We start from the raw sequence: 19,659 nt of genomic DNA, 5'->3' as shown, positions 1-19,659 counted from the left end.
GCGTGGAAAGGATTTTGGCCTGATGCGCCATATTATTTTGACCCCGAAAATGGCGCATCAGGCCAAAATCCTTTCCACGCCCACCCCCGTGACATCACGCTCCAATGCCCTATGGTAACTAATGTTATAAAAATGTTCCGCCCCTAATGAGCATTTGAGCAGCCAATCAGAATCATCTATGTCATGTGATCATGAGTACAGCAGCAGATTGTTCTAGTGAGAGTTTAGAAGCACCATGGATGATGAATTTGAAGGTAAATGCACCTTTCAATTGTTTGCCAACCGCCAATACGACTGTCAGAAAGAAAGAAAGAAAGAAGAAAGAGTTTGAAGGTACCAGCTCTCAGGTATGAAGCTAACTTTCAAAAGTTACATGAGTACAAACAGGTACCTTGTCGGGTTTTTTTCGTTTGCTTGTTTATGGTTGGGTTTTTTTTTTAACCCTGTCCTGTCTGGCTGTTTTTGTGGCACAAATATAACGGTGTAGAGAAAGAGTTGAGCGCGCACGGGCAGAAATGTTGAGAGCGCCAGCAACACGTTGTTAGCGAGCGCAAATGCAAAAACCAAGCGAGAGGGGCTGCTGTTGTGTGTGTGTGTTAGTGATGGGTCGTTCGCGAACGAAATGGCTCTTAGAGCCGTCTCTTTGACGTGAACGACGGGAGCCGGCTCCTTATCGCGAGCCGTCACGCGGGTTTTTTTCTCTTTCTCTCTCTCTCTCTCTCGCTCTCTTTCTCTCTCTCTCCCGCACGTTTTTTCCGCTTCACTCTGCACGTGGGCAGAGGGGGGGAGGGGCGGTAGTTACTCTCAGTAGCACAGGAACAGCCAGAGGGAGAGAGAGAGAAAGAGAGCCAGGGATAGAAACTGCGGTCAAGTGAGCCCTCACTTACGAAGTCGCAGTCAAGCTAGCCGCCCCGCCAGCCGCACCTAAAATGTTGTTGCACTACTCTTACGCATATTACGGTATAGGTGCCGACTGGCTTAGAAACGCAGTGTTTTCTGTCCTGACACTATTTTACTTCACAATCCACTCCCAGTTTTGGTTAATCTCCACTTTCACCCCTGTGATCCACAGCCCAAATTACTGTATGATTCAGAGAAAATTAACAATAAAATTTACCCAATTTACTCAACTATACTTTTAATGTCCTCATCTTTGAGCTCAGATTACAGGAAAACTGAAAGAGGTGACGCAGATATCTCACTGGATTCTGACTCTGGGTGACCCCCACTCTGCACCCTGTGATCCACAGCCCAAATTACTGTACGGATTTTTAGAAAATTGATAGTAAACTTTGCACAATTTACTGTACTATACTCTATATATTCTTATCTTTGAGCTCAGATTACAGGAAAACTGTAAGAGGTGACGCAGATATTTCACTGGATTATGAATCTAGGCTGTCGCCACTCTGCACCCTGTGATCCACAGCCAAAATTACTGTACGGATTTTGAGAAAATTGATAGTAAACTTTGCACAATTTACTGTACTGTACTTTATATATTGACATCTTTGAGCTCAGATTACAGGAAAACTGTAAGAGGTGACGCAGATATTTCACTGGATTCTGACTCTAGGCTGTCTCCACTCTGCACCCTGTGATCCACAGCCAAAATTACTGTACGGATTTTGAGAAAATTGATAGTAAACTTTGCACAATTTACTGTACTGTACTTTATATATTGACATCTTTGAGCTCAGATTACAGGAAAACTGTAAGAGGTGACGCAGATATCTCACTGGATTATGACTCTAGGCTGTCGCCACTCTTCACCCTGTGATCCACAGAAAAAATTACTGTACGGTTTTTGAGAAAATTGATAGTAAACTTTGCACAATTTACTCTACTGTACTTTTAATATTCTCATCTTTGACCTCAGATTACAGGAAAACTATAAGAGGTGACGCAGATATCTCACTGGATTATGACTCTGGGTGACCCCCACTCTGCACCCTGTGATCCACAGCCAAAATTACTGTACGGATTTCTGATAAAATTAAATCCTATTCCATTACCAAACAAAATGAGTTCATTGAAGTATTTGCTTAACTACAAGAAATGTCTTTCCACACACAATTTAAATTTTTCAAAATGTCATTCACACACCACCTCAAGTATCAACTTCAGTTTTAGACATTATTTATTCAGTGCTTAATCACAACAATAGTCAACTTAAGGCACTTACATAATAAGTTAAACCTTACAATAATACATACAGAGAAAAACCCAACAATCATATGACCCCCTATGAGCAACAGTGGGAAGGAAAAACTCCCTTTTAACAGGAAGAAACCTCTGGCAGAACCAGGCTCAGGGAGGGGCGGCCATCTGCCTCAACCGGTCAGGGTGAGAAATTACATTTCTCAGATTACTGATTTCTCATATTACTACTACACAGTTTAGATACACTCAACAAAAATATAAACGCAACACCTTTGTTACTGCTCCCATTCCCCATGGGATGGACGTAGAGACCGAAAATTCATTCCAGATACACAATATAACCATCCCTCCCAAACAGTGGTCACAAATCAGTCCAAATGTGTGGTAGTGGGCACATCTGCCATATTGAGATAATCCATCCCACCTCACAGGTGTGCCACATCAGGATGCTGATCTGACATCATGAGTAGTGCACAGGTGTACCTCAGACTGCCCACAACAAAAGGCCACCCTGGAATGTGCAGTTTTGTCTCACAGCAAAATGCCACAGATGCCACAAGCAATGAGGGAGCGTGCAATTGGCATGCTGACAGCAGGAATGTCAACCAGATCTGTCACCCGTGCATTGAATGTTCATTTCTCAACCATAAGCCGTCTCCACAGGCGTTTCAGAGAATATGGCAGCACATCCAACCGGCCTCACAACCGCAGACCTCGTGTAACCACACCAGCCCAGGACCTCCACATCCAGCAGGTTCACCTCCAAGATCGTCTGAGACCAGCCACCCAGACAGCTGCTGGAACAATTGGTTTGCACAACCAAACAATTTCTGCACAAACTGTCAGAAACCGTCTCAGGGAAGCTCAACTGCATGCCCGTCGTCCTCATCGGGGTCTTGACCTGACTCCAGCTCGTCGCCGTAACAGACTTGTGTGGGCAAATGCTCACATTCGATGGCGTCTGGCACGTTGGAGAGGTGTGCGCTTCACGGATGAATCATGGTTCACATTGTTCAGGGCAGATGGCAGCTGAGAATGTCCCAGTTCTTGCATGGCCAGCATACTCACCGGACATGTCACCCATTGAGCATGTTCGGGATGTGCTTGACCGGCGTATACGACAGCGTGTACCAGTTCCCACGAATATCCAACAACCTCGCACAACCATTGAAGTGGAGTGGACCAACATTCCACAGGCCACAATTGACAATCTGATAGACTCCATGCGACGATGTGTTGCACTGCATGAGGCAAATGGTGGTCACACCAGATACTGACCGGTTCTGGGTCCCCAGACCCCCAATAGCGCAAAAAACTGCACATTCCAGGGTGGCCTTTTGTTGTGGGCAGTCTGAGGTACACCTGTGCACTACTCATGATGTCAGATCAGCATCCTGATGTGGCACACCTGTGAGGTGGGATGGATTATCTCAATATGGCAGATGTGCCCACTACCACACATTTGGACTGATTTGTGACCACTGTTTGGGAGGGATGGTTATATTGTGTATCTGGAATGAATTTTCGGTCTCTACGTCCATCCCATGGGGAATGGGAGCAGTAACAAAGGTGTTGCGTTTATATTTTTGTTGAGTGTATCTAAACTGTGTAGTAGTAATATGAGAAATCAGTAATCTGAGAAATGTAATTTCTCACCCTGACCGGTTGAGGCAGATGGCCGCCCCTCCCTGAGCCTGGTTCTGCCAGAGGTTTCTTCCTGTTAAAAGGGAGTTTTTCCTTCCCACTGTTGCTCATAGGGGGTCATATGATTGTTGGGTTTTTCTCTGTATGTATTATTGTAAGGTTTAACTTATTATGTAAGTGCCTTAAGTTGACTATTGTTGTGATTAAGCACTGAATAAATAATGTCTAAAACTGAAGTTGATACTTGAGGTGGTGTGTGAATGACATTTTGAAAAATTTAAATTGTGTGTGGAAAGACATTTCTTGTAGTTAAGCAAATACTTCAATGAACTCATTTTGTTTGGTAATGGAATAGGATTTAATTTTATCAGAAATCCGTACAGTAATTTTGGCTGTGGATCACAGGGTGCAGAGTGGGGGTCACCCAGAGTCATAATCCAGTGAGATATCTGCGTCACCTCTTATAGTTTTCCTGTAATCTGAGGTCAAAGATGAGAATATTAAAAGTACAGTAGAGTAAATTGTGAAAGGTTTACTATCAATTTTCTCAAAAACTGTACAGTAATTTTTTCTGTGGATCACAGGGTGAAGAGTGGCGACAGCCTAGAGTCATAATCCAGTGAGATATCTGCGTCACCTCTTACAGTTTTCCTGTAATCTGAGCTCAAAGATGTCAATATATAAAGTACAGTACAGTAAATTGTGCAAAGTTTACTATCAATTTTCTCAAAATCCGTACAGTAATTTTGGCTGTGGATCACAGGGTGCAGAGTGGAGACAGCCTAGAGTCAGAATCCAGTGAAATATCTGCGTCACCTCTTACAGTTTTCCTGTAATCTGAGCTCAAAGATGTCAATATATAAAGTACAGTACAGTAAATTGTGCAAAGTTTACTATCAATTTTCTCAAAATCCGTACAGTAATTTTGGCTGTGGATCACAGGGTGCAGAGTGGGGGTCCCCCAGAGTCAGAATCCAGTGAAATATCTGTGTCACCTCTTACAGTTTTCCTGTAATCAGAGCTCAAAGATGTCAATATGTGGAGTACAGTAAAGCATAATGGGAAGATTTTGCTATGAATTTTCTCAAAATCCATACAGTAATTTTGGCTGTGGATCACAGGGTGCAGAGTGGGGGTCACCCAGAGTCATAATCCAGTGAAATATCTGCGTCACCTCTTATAGTTTTCCTGTAATCTGAGCTCAAAGATGAGGACATTAAAAGTATAGTTGAGTAAATTGGGTAAATTTTATTGTTAATTTTCTCTGAATCATACAGTAATTTGGGCTGTGGATCACAGGGGGGAAAGTGGAGATACACTAAAAATGGGAGTGGATTGTGAAGTAAAATAGTGTCAGGACACAAAACACTGCGTTTCTAAGCCGGTCTTCACCCATACCGTAATATACGTAAGAGTAGTGCAACCACATTTTCGGTGCGGCTGGCGGGGCGGCTAGCTTGACTGCGACTTCGTAAGTGAGGGCTCACTTGACCGCAGTGGATAGAAAGGTATAGTAATCATCCACAACTATTTTCGGTTGCAGATGATAAAGGATTCAGAAAGTTTATTCATGCGGGCCCATATGACAGAGAATATACATGTTCTTTTTGTTTTCATATTATAATTTATATTTAATTGTGTTGTGGTTTGCAGTGTTTTGTGTTGTTTTCACTTTAAATTTGTAAAAGGAAAAAGCTGAAAATTTAAATAGTTAAAAGTTGAAATGTGAATAGTTGATTTTTGTATTATATGATTTATTTATTACATTTTATGTGGATTTTGCAGCAAAATTATCCACACCCACCGCCGCGCTATGAATTGTGGGATATATGGGACCACGAAGCGTGCACCGGACCACGCTTGATATTTGGGGAAATCGACGGCGCATTTGAAGTACGCTTCGAGTTGGGACAGTCGTCACGTGGCGGTGACGTAATCGCACTCAAAATGCGTACTTCAAGCGTGCGGTCTCTGAATTGGGACACAGCCCCAGTCTCCATTTCAACTTGTGTTGAAAGTGCGGACTTCAAATGATATTCTCTTAATTGTGTTAATAGGCCACGTAAAACCAGAGTTATGATTCGAAACAGTACAAACGGTGTTTTCTGAGGACAGCGCTACCAAACACTCTCCGTTGGCGACCAAAATTTTAAAAACAAAATTAAAAAAAAAAAAAAAAAGGATGCATGTCTGCCATTACCTGCCAAAACCGGAAGTAACATAATATTTTGTGGGAAACGTAGTTTTTCCCCTCAGGGCCTTGATGAACCTATACTGGTGGTTTTAAGTTATGTCTGACATATGTCTGTGCAGTTTCTGGGATGCTTAGATCTCAAAATGCACTGTTGGAAATTATTTTATTTTCTATGTTTTGTTTTGTTACTTTTCTAAAAACAGATGGTGATCTTTTCTAAAAGCGATAGGACAGGTGTGGAGGAGAGTGAAGCAAGAGAATGGGTTCCTAAGGTGGGCAAGAAAAATCCAGCTAAGTTTCTGTAAATATGTTGTTTTCACACATCCATGGAAAATGAGCAAAATATATATTTTTCTGCTCTAATAACAGTCTGTGAGCTCATCTGAAGATGATGGGACAGATGACTGGAAACCCACACAGGATGAATCTGAAGGCTATTCAGAAGAGGAGGAAGAACAAGAACGTAAAAGGATTCCTAAGGTAGCCATGAAAAACAAAACTGGGTGTCCTATGCCACAAAGAGAGGTGAAATTCATCCTCAGTTTCACTGCTTCCACAATCAATCCATCAAAAATTAGCCAAACATATTGTTGTCTTCTCTTAAAACAGATGGTGGCAGCATCTGAAGAGGATGGGACACATGATAGCAGACCCACACAAGATGAATCTAAAGATGATTCAAAGGATGAAGCAGAACATTTGGGACAAATGATTCACAAAGTGGCCATGGAAAAGGTAAAATTTGTCCTCTGTTTCAATGCATTCAACAAAATATGTCTTTGTATTCTTCTACGTCAGATGGTCAGCTCATATGAAATATGCAAGGAGTAAAGGTATTGAAGGTACATGAGTTTAAATACCTGGAGTCAAGCATCCAAAGCAACAAGCAGTGCAAGGCCAGGCAGGGGATGGCAGGGCTCAAGATGCTAAGATTTTGTTTGGGAGTGACCAGAATGGAGAAGATTAGAAATGAGTGCATCAGAGAGACAGCTCATGTTGGGTGGTTTGGAGACAAAGTTAGAGAGGCAAAGCTGACATGATTTGGACATATGTAGAAGAGGCATAGTGAATATATTGTTCCATATGGAGCTGCCAGGCAGGAGGGAAAGAGCAAGCCCTTAGAAGAAGTTTGTGGATGTAGTGATGGAGGATATAGATAGGGTTGGTATGAACGAGGAGGCGGCTATGGATAGAATAAGATGGAGGCAGATGATCCACTGTAGTGACCTCTAAAGGGAGGAGCCAGAAGAAGAAGAAGAACTCAGCTTATTCGAAGAGGATGGAACATGATGGGAAACCTCCACCAGATAAATTCAAAGACAATTCAGAAAAGATGTGTTTGAGGAAGAGGTGAGTTAGCTGCAGTCCATTTTTAGTGAGGTCATGAGGAGGAGTAGAAAGCTGCAGTAAATCTAATGATCGTGCTGGTGTATGTATAATACCAGCAGTGAGTTCTGAGGACTTGGACGGTCCAAAAACTATTTGCTAACAAATCAGCACAGGCACTTATAGTGGTGCACTATTACAAAATGCTTTTACTCACAAATAGTGGGCTAAAGTTCATTCCTTCCCGTTTGATTTGTTTCTAAAACCATAAATACCAACATGAAACTGGTTTATAATTTTTTTCTTCTTCTTGCATTTCTGTGTGTTATATGTACAGGACAGGGAAACGGCGATGAGCTCATTACGATTACAACACCAAATTCCAGTTGTTACATAACAAATCTGAACATTACATCTAGATGAGCTAAAGTAACCTTGTTTTTCTTTGTCGATCATCATTTTTCAGATGCAGCAGGCCTATGTAAGCCAAGACAAAGCAATGACTGTGAATAAGAGTTCAGAAAAAAGGGTGATTCACCAAACCAGATGCTTGAAGAGGCTCACTTTTCATCAGTCAACTCTCTTTGAAGACACGATACCAAGATCTGGTAACTGGAAACCAGCAGCTGTAGTAAAAATACACAAATTCAAAGAACTTTAAGGTGGAGTGGTATTTATTTATTTCTCATATGGTCTTAGATAACAACAAGAAAGACCAAAGTGGAATGTCATCTGCAGCAATAATAACCTCAGGTAAATATTAACATTATATTGCACAATATGAACAATGTTAAGTTAATCAGTAAGTAAATGATTATTTTCTTAAAATAAAGAACAACTGGAGGAGAAAGAGATACAAGAAGAGTCTCTGGAGAAGATGAAGAGTGAAGACAAAGAAGGGAAGAGAAAAGAAAAAGTACAGCAGGAGCCTCTGGAGAAGATGAGCGGCAAAAGGCAAAGGAAGGAAGAAAAGATACAGGCAGAGCCTCTGGAGAAGATGAGCGGCAAAAGGCAAAGGAAGGAAGAAAAGATACAGGCAGAGCCTCTGGAGAAGATGAGCGGCAAAAGGCAAAGGAAGGAAGAAAAGATACAGGCAGAGCCTCTGGAGAAGATGAGCGGCAAAAGGCAAAGGAAGGAAGAAAAGATACAGGCAGAGCCTCTGGAGAAGATGAAGAGTGAAGCCAAAGTAGGAAAGAGAAAAGAAAAAGTACAGCAGGAGCCTCTGGAGAAGATGAGTGAAGGGGGAAAGGACTCTGAAAATAAGGTGCAATTTATTCCATTGCTCCCAGTAAGCCCAAGAAATGCCTTATTTGAGGGCTTTTGCATTGTATTTGTTTTTGAAGATCCCACTTTTTTTATTACATAAAAGAGTTGTTAATAAAAAGTGATCATCTAATACTGTGTCCAATGAGTTACTGTCACGTTTATTTTCTGGAATCACTGGTGCTCTCAGACTTGACATTATATAATTCCACCATATGTGAGATCAGTCAAATTAAGAAAGGAGACAAGCTTCTTGAAGAAGTAAAAGTCAAAGCTTAAGATATAATGTCAGTATGTAAATGTTGAAGTTTTGGGGTATGTTGTACTATACAGTCAAACCATTTGATGCCATTTGGTCCTATATCTACACAAGTTTCAGTTGTAAAATCATAAGGCTAATAAGTTCACATAAACTTCATAACTTAATCAGAATGTACATAGAGGTCCTACCACTGGGGGAAAGACCAAGCACCACAATCTACCACATTTTCTGAACCACTTGCTCTCATCCACATAGGGAGCCGCATTGAACTTGTTAATCTAATAAAAGAAAAAGTGACCTCAATTTTGCAGCGGTTTGTTCTCCCCCCTGCCTGACTTTAAATGGTAAATGGCCTGCATTTGTATAGCGCTTTTCTAGTCCTTAAGGACCCCAAAGTGCTTTACACTACATTCAGTCATTCACACACTGGCGATAGCAAGCTACATTGTAGCCACAGCTGCCCTGGGGCGCACTGACAGAAGCGAGGCTGCCGGCCACAGGCGCTACCGGGCCCTCTGACCACCACCAGTAGGCAAACATGGGGTTAGTATCTTGCCTAAGGATATTTGGCATGCAGCCAGGAGGAAGCCTGGGATCGAACCACCGACCTTCTGATTAGTGGCTGACCTGCTCTGCCACCTGAGCTACAGCCACCCCAGAAACTTACTTTGCTTATAGAGTGGTGGTGGTCAGAGGGCCCGGTGGCGCCTGTGTCCGGCAGCCTCGCCTCTGTCAGTGCGCCCCAGGGCAGCTGTGGCTACAATGTAGCTTCCTATCGCCAGTGTGTGAATGGGTGAATGACTGGGGTCCTATGGACTAGAAAAGCGCTATACAAATGCAGGCCATTTACCATTTATAGAGCGCTATTTTGAAACACAGCCTGGGGTGATAATGCACTCATAGCCTGACTCGAGCACAACAGGCAAATTGTTCAGAAGAAAATGGGCAAAATGTTGAAACTGGGAGTGATAGAAGAGTAACACATTGTGTAGTGTTTCCTCATAATTCTTGTAGGGAACAAAGATGCGTCTATATAATCTATAATTGTTAATCAGTTCTTGATAATCCCCTTTCCGAAACACAGACTAATCAGTGATTACTACCACCTGGACTATTGAGTCTTGTACTAAATTAATCTGGATTAAGTTAAAACCACTAGTGCTAGGGTGACTTAACCAAAGTGAGATTGCCTGTAAAACATGGGGTGGAATCAAATTAGCTATACCAATGGCTGCAGAAAAGTGACAGTGGTCAAACAACATCATTGAGCATGACAAAACACTTTTGAAGACAGCAGTCTCCAGATACCTCATCATTGAAGACAAACGACACACATCTATTGTGGAGAAAATTCGGTTCAAATCAATTTTATTTATATAGCGGCAAATCACCACAACATTCGCCTCAAGGCACTTTATATTGTAAGGTAGACCCTACAATAATACATACAGATGTAAACCCAACAATCATATGACCCCCTATGAGCAAGCACTGTGGCGAAAGTGGGAAGGAAAAACTCTTTTGACAGGAAGAAACCTCTGGCTGAACCAGGCTCAGGGAGGGGCGGGGCCATCTTCTGCGACCGGTTGGGCTGAGAGAAGGAAGACAGGATAAAGACAGAAGAGAGAAAGAGATTAATAACAGATATGATTCAATGCAGAGAGGTCTATTAATACATAGTGAGTGAGAAAGGTGACTGAAGAAGAAATGCTCAATGCCTCATTGGAATCCCTCAGCAGCCTACACCTACAGCAGCATGACTAAGGGAGGATTCAGGGTCACCTGATCCAGCCTTAACTATATGCTTTAGCAAAAAGGAAAGTTTTGAGCCTAAACTTTAAAGTAGAGATAGTGTCTGTCTCCAAAATCCAAACTGGTTCCACAGAAGAGGGGCCTGAAAAGTGATGGCTCTTCCATTCTACTTGTAAAATACTCTAGGAGCAACAAGTAAGCCTGCAGTGCGAGAGCAAAGTGCTCTAATAGGGTGATATGGTACTACAAGGTCATTAAGATAAGATGTGGGGATGATTATTTAAGACCTTGTATGTGAGGAGCAGGATTTTGAATTCAATTCTGGATTTAACAGGGAGTCGATGAAGAGAAGTCAGTACTGGAGAAATCTGCTCTCTCTTTCTAGTCCCCGTCAGTACTCTTGCTGCAGCATTTTGGATTAAATGAAGGCTTTTCAGGCAGTTTTTAGAACATCCTGATAATAATGAATTACAGTAGACCAGCCTAGATGTAATGAATTCATGAACTAGGTGCAAGATTTGCATGACAAATTGAGGTATTCAGTACAGTTTCTATTACAACATTTTATTGAGATTGATGCCATATATAGGTTGTTCCCCCAAGGATCGATATAGTCTGTGTAGTTGGAATTACTGGGTGGTCCCATCATGCTGTGTCCACATCAGTCAAATATCTGTTGCAGTCAGCTGGACCACAATTAAATAATTCTGAGCAGCACTTGGCAGACTGCAGCAGCCTGCATGTGTGTGTTCCATGAAAATCAAAAGTAACAAAAACCCTGCCATTCCTCAAGCCTGAATCATTTCAGTCACATTTTCTCCTGGAGATGTCTAAAGACAGGCTGTCTTTTGTTGCCATAGAGACCTGAATCCCCCCCGAACACAGTGTAGAGATCTGGCAGGTTTTTGACCATAATTGCGGGTTGTCACCCTCTGGCAGTAATAGGGGGAATATGTAGCACACAAGCACAAACTCCTTGTCTTGGTACAGAGCTCTCACTGCGGGACCATCAACATCCAGCCATATCCAAACTCCTCCAGGGCACTTTTGGCCACATTTCCAGGTCTGACCACATCAGGAAGGTGGCACGAAAAGTCATGCTGGCATCTGGGGTCATGTCCAGTTATTCCATAATGAATGAAAACTGGCTGATTGTTTCATGGGTCATGGTTCAGTCTGACACAGAAAGGTCCTTGGAGCCCATGTACCAGGGAATGGCCAAGAGGTACAGTGATGCAGGAGTGGAAAAGGCCGGCTACCACTGGGTGGACAGGTAAAAACCGTAATCATCGTTGTCATTCAAACTGCTAATCTGTCTGGAAAAACTGAGTTTTTCTTTTTCAGATCAATTTGATGCACACACATAATATTCCATATACTTACATGTATTTGTATTTCTTACATTTAGGGATTGCTGTGCTCCATTTAAGATCCCAGACTGCATCCCTGTCGAAAATCTATCGTGGGATGCCTGAAAAACCACTCCTGCTGTTGTTGCTGCGGCCACATCTGGACCAGTGGCAAACAGCTGTGCCTCTCGAACCCACTACAACAAGAACATTATTGTAAAACTGGACCTGTTCCACTGCCTGAGGCGATTTTTGCGGGAGTGTACCTCTGAGCATCTTCCTCTGTTCAGCACTTTCTGCCAGCTTCTCTCTGCGGCATTCTCAGTGGTTGATCAGGCAGACCTGAAGAGGCTCCAGGATGCTTATAAGTTCTGTGGCATCCATCCTGCTAATCCCACAAAGCAACACATAAGGGAGCACTGCAGGATCCAAATACCACAACCCACTGAGCTGCTGAACAGAGTGGAAAAGGTCCTGAACCATTTTCACCTGGCCACAGACCCCAACAACGTCCCACTCTTCAAGCCATCCATGCTGAAGACGTGACGCAGTGCACATTCTGCGTGGCTGCCTAAGTGACCCTGAACTCTCAGAGGGTGTAATGTTTAGGTACGGTGGGACTCTTCAGCTTAACCATGTCCCTGGTGAAGGTGCCAAGGTCCCCATCTGGATTCCTGTCCGAGGCACTTCACAGCAGGAGGGTTATCATTTCCGTCTTTAACCCGCCTCCTCCTGCCCTGTCTACACCACTGACACAAGTCTCAATAGAGAAGATTGTGGAGGGCATCTTAGAAAGGCAACAGCAGCAGCAGCCACAGCAGCCACTTGGCAGCTTATTTCTAAATCACTTCATGTAATGATAACAAGCCATCCGTTCTCTAGTGGGGTCTCACAGCTTTTATCTTCATAATCTTTCTGGTTGATTTGTAATATTAGAAACATGACTGCTGTCTTTTATCTGTGTGACTGTACAGCCTGTTTCAGACATGACAACCAGACAGTGTCTGAAGTTATCTTTAATACATGCAACGCAGCTGGAGATAGTCCAGACACTTTCTCACTTCTGATGATAATATTTTTGGTTTAGGTGTTGTTGCTTTCTGGCTTGAAGCTTATCTACAAAAGCAGTTCAATAAGGAGAGATCATGTGGAAAAACTGAGCATGATTTATTGAGGTACAGAAATAAATGTAACTGTTAGGCAGTTAAACTCCAATGACCCATCATAGCAGAAGAAATCTCAGCAGTGACAGGATTTTGCACAAGCCACACCCCAGAGTCAAAATGCTGGTAGTGATGAAGATGGAGGCTGGGACAGGGTTCTGAGTGACCACGGTGAGGAGGAGAAAGGAGAGGAGGCGGGCTGCATAGCTGAGGATCTGAAACGCAGAATGGCAGAAGCAGAAGAGCAACAGATTTAAAGCATGCAGAGTGGAGGCTGGCATGCTCGGTGAAGGCAGGCAAGAGCATAACTGGAATAAAGTAATGATGTCAGTGCTGAGTTTGTGCTGGAAAATGAATAGATATAAACTGGCAGCCACCGGGAAGCAGACAAATGACTTATTACACATCTTCCTTATTGAAATTATGCATAAGCTTCATTTTCTATGCCAACAGAATGTATCTGAATTATAGTTTAAACTTTAATCTTTGTATTAAAAGTTGGATGTCTGGTTTGTGATGATACAGTTTATTCTGAGTTATGTACTTATGTACTGCAGTTGTTGTGAAAGTTTTCCATTAAATAAAGCCAACAGAGCCTTGGGTATAAACACCTCCTACAGAACCAAAAGGCAGTACACAGCTGTTTTCACACCTTTGGTCTTCCCCCAGAGAAAAGTTCACACTCCCTTGCTTCCTCTTACAGTGGAGAAGACAAAAGATGAACTTTTCCCGTGTGAATGCCTGCTTCCAGCTTCCTGAGATACCTTCCGTTAGCAACATGAATGTGTGAGACATTGAGGCATGCTAAAAGCCCGTGGCACCAAAGCATTGTACAATAAAATAATGTGAATAATACATAAATATAAATAAAAGATATTCCTTAACACAGTATAGGTACATAATACTCCACAGGCCAAAACACTATGATATAAATAGAATGATAATCAAATAATATATGTATTTGTTTTTGAAGATTCCACTTTTTTATTACATAAAAGAGTTGTTAATAAAAAGTGATCATCTAATACTGTGTCCAATGAGTTACTGTCACGTTTATTTTCTGGAATCACTGGTGCTCTCAGACTTGACATTATATAATTCCACCATATGTGAGATCAGTCAAATTAAGAAAGGAGACATGCTTCTTGAAGAAGTAAAAGTCAAAGCCTAAGATATAATGTCAGTATGTAAATGTTGAAGTTTTGGGGTATGTTGTACTATACAGTCAAACCATTTGATGCCATTTGGTCCTATATCTACACAAGTTTCAGTTGTAAAATCATAAGGCTAATAAGTTCACATAAACTTCTTAACTTAATCAGAATGTACATAGAGGTCCTACCACTGGGGGAAAGACCAAGCACCACAATCTACCACATTTTCTGAACCACTTGCTCTCATCCACATAGGGAGCCGCATTGAACTTGTTAATCTAACAAAAGAAAAAGTGACCTCAATTTTGCAGCGGTTTGCAGATTTGTTCTCCCCCCTGCCTGACTTTAAATGGTAAATGGCCTGCATTTGTATAGCGCTTTTCTAGTCCTTAAGGACCCCAAAGTGCTTTACACTACATTCAGTCATTCACACACTGGCGATAGCAAGTTACATTGTAGCCACAGCTGCCCTGGGGCGCACTGACAGAGGCGAGGCTGCTGGCCACAGGCGCTACCGGGCCCTCTGACCACCACCAGTAGGCAAACATGGGGTTAGTATCTTGCCCAAGGATATTTGGCATGCAGCCAGGAGGCAGCCTGGGATCGAACCACCGAGCAGGATTAGTGGCTGACCTGCTCTCCACCTGAGCTACAGCCACCCCAGAAACTTACTTTGCTTATAGAGCGCTATTTTGAAACACAGCCTGGGGTGATAATGCACTCATAGCCTGACTCGAGCACAACAGGCAAATTGTTCAGAAGAAAATGGGCAAAATGTTGAAACTGGGAGTGATAGAAGAGTAACACATTGTGTAGTGTTTCCTCATAATTCTTGTAGGGAACAAAGATGCGTCTATACGGTGGGGCAAAAAAGTATTTAGTCAGCCACCGATTGTGCAAGTTCCCCCACTTAAAATGATGACAGAGGTCAGTAATTTGCACCAGAGGTACACTTCAACTGTGAGAGCCAGAATGTGAAAAAAAAAATCCATGAATTCACTTGGTAGGATTTGTAAAGAATTTATTCGTAAATTAGGGTGGAAAATAAGTATTTGGTCACCTCAAACATGGAAAATCTCTGGCTCTCACAGACCTGTAACGTCTTCTGTAAGACGCTTTTCTGTCCCCCACTCGTTACCTGTATGAATGGCACCTGTTTGAACTCATCATCTGTATAAAAGACACCTGTCCACAGCCTCAAACAGTCAGACTCCAAACTCCGCCATGGCCAAGACCAAAGAGCTTTCGAAGGACACCAGGAAAAGTATTGTAGACCTGCACCAGACTGTGAAGAGTGAATCTACAATAGGCAAGCAGCTTGGTGTGAAAAAATCAACTGTGGGAGCAATCATCAGAAAATGGAAGACATACAAGACCACTGATAATCTCCCACGATCTGGGGCTCCACGCAAGATCTCATCCCGTGGGGTCAAAATGATCATGAGAACGGTGAGCAAAGATCCCAGAACCACACGGGGGGACCTGGTGAATGACCTGCAGAGAGCTGGGACCAAAGTAACAAAGGTCACCATCAGTAACACACTACAACGGCAGGGAATCAAATCCCGCAGTGCCAGACGTGTTCCGCTGCTGAAGCCAGTGCATGTCCAGACCCGTCTGAAGTTTGCCAGAGAGCACATGGATGATACAGCAGAGGATTGGGAGAATGTCATGTGGTCAGATGAAACCAAAGTAGAACTTTTTGGTATAAACTCAACTCGTCGTGTTTGGAGGACGAAGAATACTGAGTTGCATCCCAAGAACACCATACCTACTGTGAAGCATGGGGGTGGAAACATCATGCAATGGGGCTGTTTTTCTGCCAAGGGGACAGGACGACTGATCCGTGTTAAGGACAGAATGAATGGGGCCATGTATCGTGAGATTTTGAGCCAAAACCTCCTTCCATCAGTGAGAACTTTGAAGATGAAACGAGGCTGGGTCTTCCAACATGACAATGATCCAAAACACACCGCCCGGGCAACAAAGGAGTGGCTCCGTAAGAAGCATTTGAAAGTCCTGGAGTGGCCTAGCCAGTCTCCAGACCTCAACCCCATAGAAAATCTGTGGCGGGAGTTGAAAGTCCGTGTTGCTCGGCGACAGCCCCAAAACATCACTGCTCTCGAGAAGATCTGCATGGAGGAATGGGCCAAAATACCAGCTACTGTGTTTGCAAACCTGGTAAAGACCTATAGTAAACTTGATGCCATGCTTGTGTCATGTTGTATAAAGCGCTTTGAGTACTCTGGGAGAGTAGAAAAGCGCTATGTAAGAATCAGTCCATGTAACATTTACTATTAAACTGGCCCTTCTCAGTGTCATCAGAGTACTCTGGAAGTCTTACATGAATTTAGAACTTAATACCAGAGGGTGTGACATAACAGCATTGTATGTCACATAACTAGCAGACCTGTAATGTCCTGAAGTTATAAAAAGAAATAATCCACGTACCTTGGTTATGGCTTCTTTCTGATACCTGTAGATACAAATCGGCTACAGTGTCTATTATCGTGACAAAAGTATAACACACTCTATACTCCAATGTGATGTGGTGGAGGAATACAAATACCTGGACACCCATATACACAACAGAGTGAACTAGTGTAGTATTCAGCTCATTCACCAACATTACTCATAAACCAAAATAGGACAGAAGTAACAACGCAGGCTTTGGTAAATTTACCTCTCGGAAAAAAGAAGTCTTGATAAGGCAAGACATTCCATTGTTTTCCCAACGGTCATATAAGTGAATTCTGCATGGATTCATTTAAAAAAAACAAAAACAAAGCCTTGTCAAGATTTCAAGGTTGGCAGTGTAGTGGACATTAGCAAAACTGTATTTTTATAAAAGTTAAGGTCTCCAAAGCATTCTGTCGCTTGTTTGCTTGATTATGCTTTAAAGACATCAAAATGCATAGTGGGATTAGTATACAAGTAAAAACTGTGACAAGGATTGGCACAGAACAGATAAACATAAGAAATCACTTGGCAGCAAGGTGATGAATTAGGGTGGTCTGCACTTCTTCTTTGACTTTGTGACAGGAGTTGAAAATAATTGGATGAGCGAGCCATGGGAGGGCCCTGCAACCTTCTGCATTTTAAACGGCGTCATAGCTGGCACTGAGTACTGAGAAAAAAAAACATTTTTTCTGTCCCCGAGGGTCCTGAAGCGAATGGCACTGTTTCTGAGCCATGGCACGGGCACCAGGGCAGGAGTGCTGGGAGTGAGTGCAGCCAGGACACCTGAAGTGGGAGTGTCTGCTGATTGAGGTGTGACAGGTGTTCCGCATCACTGGGGCTCCGGCACCCTCCCCGGTCCCTGAGGGACATACAGCATCCTCGTAAGGAGTCAAGTCTTTATTGAGTGAGTTGTGACACTTGCACAGGGGAGTGTCTTTGCGTCCACTGCCATAAATGGAGGTCCCGTTTGAGCCTGTTGGCATGGATCTGGCCATTTCACTGGATGCAGTTATCATTTTGTCTTAGTTCTAGTGGTTTATGCAACGTGATACCCAGAAGTAGTGCCACTGTGCACTGCAAAGAGAGTGGTGCAGGTGCTGCTGTTTCAGGTCATTTCAGTCTGTAAAATCCATGATTTGTAAGTTCATTTATGAGAATGAACATAGTTGGGATCGCTGGTTAGACCCTCTGATTGTGGGCCTCCATGGAATTTTCTCCCTTCAAGTTACTGTTCTGCAGAAAGCTACAGGGCTGCTCAACCTAATCAAATAAAACTGGGAGGAAGGTCTGAGTCCCGCTAAAAATGAGATTCAGTATGTCCTGGACTTGTGAGCAAAGCTGCATACTTTGGGGTGATCATTTTGAGAGAATTTGCACCAGGCCCAGGAGCGGCAGCATTTTCATCACCAATAGTGGTTGTCAAGAAGAAAAATGGAGACATTTGACTATGTATTGAGTACCGCAAACTCAACCTGCAAACGATTAAGGATGCGTACGCATTGCCCAACTTGGAGGAATCGTTTACAGCACTCACTGGATCGAAATGGTTCTCTGTGCTTGATCTCAAATCTGGTTATTATCAGATAGAGATGGATGAAGCTGATAAAGCCAAAACCGCTTTTGTAACACCAATCGGGTTTGGGGAGTTCAACCGAATGCCTCAAGGAGTTACTAACGCACCTTCAACGTTCCAAAGACTCATGGAGAAGTGCATGGGAGACTTGCACTTGAAAGAGGTCCTGGTGTTTTTGGATGATTTGATCATATTCTCCAACACTCTTGAGGAGCACGAAGACCGTTTGCTGAGAGTGTTGAATCGCTTGAAAGAATTTGGGTTAAAACTTTCTCCAGAAAAATGCTAATTCTTTCAGACATCTGTCCGATACTTGGGCCACATTGTTTCAGAAAATGGTGTTGAGACAGACCCAGAAAAGGTTGCCACCTTGAAATCCTGGCCAATTCCAACCAACTTGAAGACCTTGAAATCTTTTCTGGGATTCGCTGGCGTTTTATTAAGCCTCAGAAGGAGTGACAAAACTCTCACCTGTGCAGGTTAGGGGTGAGTGTGATTCATAGCAGCAGAAAATTTGAGAGCTTTGGAGGCTGACTCTGATTTTCTTAGTTTCCATGGAAACTAAAATCAATGAAGGCATTTTTTTTTTCCCATTACAGCTGCTGTGTCTACCTGAGAGCTCAAACTGACACACTGAGGCGCTGCCCCCTCGCTAGAGATGACGACCTATCACCTGTAACTGATCCTCCCCGCTTTCCTCAGGCAGCGCTTCCTGTAGATGTCTTGGAGGGAGGGAAGCTCACCTCCAATTATCTGTTCAGAGCACCGCACTACTCGCTGGAGCGCTTTGCAGTTGTAGGCGGTGCTGTTGCCATACCAGGTGGTGATGCATCCAGTGAGGATGCTCTCAATCCAGTGAGGATGCTCTCAATAGTTACAGAACAGTAACCAAACAGTTACAGAATGCTGTGTTGGTCAGTCTTTCACATATAGATGATGACATATTGAAAGATTTGCAATTTTACACAGAGGAACATTATTCTGGAATTGTTTCATAATTGAAAACAGATTTTTGCACAAGGTGACACTCTGTCTCTAAGATGCTCTGATTACACACAGTCATGTTACCAACCTGTGGCCAACTATTCAAATTAAGTGCAAAATGTTCCTCCAGCTGTTCTTTTCTTTTCTTTTCTTTTTAGTAATAATTGCTTTTCCAGCCTTTACATAGTAAAATGTCTCAGCTTAAACATCTGATATGCTTTCTGTGTTCGGGTCTGTAAAATTTGCAGATATTCCTATTTTTTTTTAATATTTTACACAGTGGCTCAACTTTTTAAGAACTTGGACTGTATAAATTATGTTTCCTTGGTTGTTATGGAGTTGAATGTTTTACCAGTGTTGGTAGCTGCGTCG

The 19,659-nt window shown here is 42.8% G+C and overlaps 1 pseudogene; it reads left to right on the top strand.

The window, feature by feature from the left end:
• The first annotated feature begins 49 nt into the window (after positions 1 to 49).
• Positions 50 to 12,674, top strand: LOC146606803 (uncharacterized; annotated as a pseudogene).
• The last annotated feature ends 6,985 nt before the right edge of the window (positions 12,675 to 19,659 follow it).

The sequence above is a fragment of the Diplotaxodon limnothrissa genome, unplaced genomic scaffold (genome assembly GCF_057381915.1).
Source record: "Diplotaxodon limnothrissa isolate DT_005_m unplaced genomic scaffold, D_limnothrissa_male_GT1.1 unmapped_scaffold_7, whole genome shotgun sequence".
Taxonomy (NCBI): domain Eukaryota; kingdom Metazoa; phylum Chordata; class Actinopteri; order Cichliformes; family Cichlidae; genus Diplotaxodon; species Diplotaxodon limnothrissa.
Note: the sequence above shows the minus strand (reverse complement) of the source record. Positions and strands in the feature narration are given on the sequence as shown.